Below are 3,386 nucleotides of genomic sequence, written 5' to 3'. Positions count from 1 at the left end.
AACAAACCTCTCAGCAGCTGCGTTTATGCTGAAATTAAAATACACACAGGTGGACTTTATCCATTTGGGGACTTCTGAAGGCAAATGCTTGCACTGGATTTTAGTGAGAGCTTTCAAAATAAAAGAGGCTGAATATAAACACAAGCCACACTTTTCAGAACTTTATTTTTAAATGAAATAACAAAAAAATTATATTATTTTCCTTTTACTTACGCTGCTTGTTGATCTGTCAGGTAAAATCCAAGTCAAATAATTTCAATTTTGAGGTCATAACGTGACAAAATATGGAGCCGGATGGCCCAAATGCAAAAATCAGAGCTTGGTGTGGAAACACCAAATGAGTAGTCATGAAATCATCAAGATCAGCAGGAAAACAGGGAAAAAACAGAATTAGAGCTGAGAACGTTTGGTCAAACTGAAGCCAGGACAAAGATCTGGAGATGAGTCTTTTATAAAGCTCCACATTAACACAAACGCACAGAGTCGGACCATTTTAGGTCTGTGTGTGAGAGATAGTCCTGGTCCTGCTCAAGCTCAGCTCTGCAAACAGAGTTGGAGTTTAGTTTACATTTCAGACAGACAGATGCAAGGAGAAAATCTGTGCACTTTGTTTCTCTTTTGTTAAACTCAGGTCTGAAGGAATGCAGATCGGTGTGGGAATGTGTAAACGCACGTGCACGGAAACATGCTCCGTTACCCTGCACAGATTCCCACACTCGCGGAGGCGGAGACCCACTTGGAGGCGGTTTTTCGGCTTCAGCAAAGCGTGACGCCGGAGTGTTGTGTGCAGTGGTGTGGACAGATGTTGTGGAGCAGTCGAACAGGAAATTTGAAACTGCGTATAACTTGAGTTGACATTCATGACTCCACTTACGGCTTTAAAAGTGTTGAAACTTTCAGATGGTGGTGGTTTTGTTACTAAAGTTGTGCAAAGAAAAAAGAACTACAATTGTTTAATTTTAGTTGTGTAAAGATGCAGGTTTATTAACAGAATAAGTAATAAGTTGTTTTTGATCTGATGTCAATTGTGAAATGACCTGTCAATCATTTCTTTATGTTGTAAAAACTACAGTCAGTCCGAGCATTATATTAAAAAAACATATCAGTTACATATTTAAAGATTTCTTCTCATTTTATTGTGGCGGCTGCTAATAAACATGTAAATATTTCGTTTTAAATCATTTTGTGTTTTTGTTTTCCTTCATTGATGGTCTGAAATATAAATGTAAAGCAATTTACTCAACTTCGTTTATTGGAACCAGTTGACATAACTTGGTTAAGCAACAAGAAAAAAAGATTTACTTCATTACTTTAAGGTTTAGTAAATTCAACACTTCATTTTTACAGTGTGTAAAAGTACTTTTAATTTCCTGACTATTGTGAGCAGTTTTATGACTTTTACTTAAATACTTTTATCAGTGAAATTCATTTTTACTAAAGTCATTGTCTGTGAAGGTATTTTTACTTCTTAGTTTTTCTTTTTTTTCCCAAACACCTCTGGTTTCTAACAACTCATGATGAGCATTACGCTATTTCTGGTCCTCCGTGTTCTCCTCGTACTTTTTGTGATTATTCATGAGGTTTGTCTGAATAATTAGCTGCTTTCACAGCATTTTTTAAGTTAAGTTAGTTTTTGAGCTTCATGTGCTAGTTTGAATTCTTAGGATTAACCTCCTGTCAGCAGTGAGCTGTGGTCCTCACGGCCCTGTATGTTCTTCTTCATCTTCTTGATTCCTTTTTTGGTGGATGGCAAACAACTGAAAGGTGCATTACCGCCACCTGCTGGTGTGGAGTGTAAAAAAGCTCCAAAAAAAAAAAAAAAGGCAAAAACTATATTCTTTGAAATAATCGAGTTTGTTTCAAGTATTGTATTAAGGCTTGGGTATTTTAAGATTTTGAATTATTCTGTAATATAAGATCTAATCTTATTTTCATTTCAATGAGACTGTTAGTTAGTTGATTTCTTTCATTTCTGTATTTTTGGCAAAGTATTAATACATGTCCTCATCTTCTCCACAGTACTCACATTTTCCTGTATTATGTTTTCTTATAACACAATGCTTTATTTAATCCAGTATGTCCAAATCTGAGACGTGATATAACTGTTTCCTCCATTCTGTTTCTTCCAGTGCTCCTCATTTCTCCCATTTTCCGTTGAATTCTATAAAACCATCAACCTTTTCTTTCTTCCTCCCACTGTTTTTGCCATGTTTCTCTCATTTTTAGCTTTAAAATGTTTTTTAAATCTGATTTACTGAATTTTATTTCTATTTCGACTACATTGTTTTTGTATTTTTTGCTACCTTGTCTGCTTTTTCACTGCCCTGCATGTTAGAGGTTTCCCTGCTTTAACACCTGGTTCAGGTGACTGCAGCTCAACAGCCTGTTAATCATGTATTAATTGAAATCAGCTGTGTTGAAGCAGGGAAATGTCTAAACCATGCAGGGCTGTGTGCTTTGAGGACCACTGCAGTCCAGAAACAAAGCATCAGTAAGTCAGTGCATCTCAGTTATTTATTTTTCCATAAACTGTACCTCTTCACTCTCTCTCTCTCTCTTTTCCGTGTCCTGTCTGGAAATGTGAAACTCAGAATTGATGTCTGCGTGTCCAAATGAAGCCCAACAGTTTGACTTTCACAGGTGCAGCATAAAGGCATTTATATTGAAACCTTTATTATAAATTATTTTGGGATTAATTCGTAACGTGTCCATTACGTCTTCACTCTCTCATGTTATTTTATACCAACAGATATCACAAACATGGACGTGATGTTGAAGCTAACTGAGCATAATTTTAGCTTAGTTTAGTTTATTTCAAACATGTATACAAAACAAAACAAAAAATGATAAAAAGTGATAACAAAATTAACGTATTTGAAAAGGAATGGGAAGAAGTCAAAAACTTATTTAATCCCACCCTTCTCCGAAGCTTATTAACAAAAAAATAGTAAATTCTTCTTCTTCCTTATTCTAAGTTACAATTTCATAAACATTAAAACAACAATCTGTTCACCTAGAATTTTATATGATACCAGAATATATTCATAAATGTAAATGTACATCTACAGGTGCTGGTCATAAAATTAGAATATCATGAAAAAGTAGATTTATTTCAGTAATTCCATTTAAAAAGTGAAACTTGTATATTATATTCATACATTACATACAAACTGTTTGTAACTTTTCTTTTCTTCTGTCTGCAGGATCCTGTTTACCAATTGATGTGCCACATGAAAGAGTCGACCTGCAAGATGGTAAGTAGGACAAAACAAGGAACCCTGTGTGTGAAACTTGTTTATGCAGTTTCTGTCCCAAAATGTGGCTTTAGGAAATGTCATGGAATTTCTCCAGTCAAAGGATACCAGGATTAACCAGCAAGCTAAGGA

At 35.1% G+C, this 3,386-nt stretch overlaps 2 long non-coding RNA genes across 2 annotated transcripts in view; both read left to right on the top strand.

Annotated features, from left to right (window-relative positions):
• The first annotated feature begins 2,442 nt into the window (after nucleotides 1-2,442).
• LOC106522652 (uncharacterized) overlaps nucleotides 2,443-3,386 on the top strand; it is a 36,560-nt gene continuing 35,616 nt past the window's right edge. Inside the window, exons 1-2 of the long non-coding RNA XR_001310809.1 lie at nucleotides 2,443-2,491; nucleotides 2,592-2,640. This is a non-coding gene — a long non-coding RNA (uncharacterized LOC106522652). The remainder of the gene's footprint in view (nucleotides 2,492-2,591; nucleotides 2,641-3,386) is intronic.
• Nucleotides 3,119-3,386, top strand: LOC106522651 (uncharacterized). Its single transcript, XR_001310808.1, has 2 exons — nucleotides 3,119-3,254; nucleotides 3,329-3,386. It is a non-coding gene; the product is annotated as an uncharacterized LOC106522651 (long non-coding RNA).

Source organism: Austrofundulus limnaeus, unplaced genomic scaffold (assembly GCF_001266775.1).
Source record: "Austrofundulus limnaeus strain Quisiro unplaced genomic scaffold, Austrofundulus_limnaeus-1.0 Scaffold133, whole genome shotgun sequence".
NCBI lineage: Eukaryota > Metazoa > Chordata > Actinopteri > Cyprinodontiformes > Rivulidae > Austrofundulus > Austrofundulus limnaeus.
The sequence above is the reverse complement of the archived record's forward strand: the minus strand, read 5'-3'. Positions and strand labels throughout refer to the sequence as shown.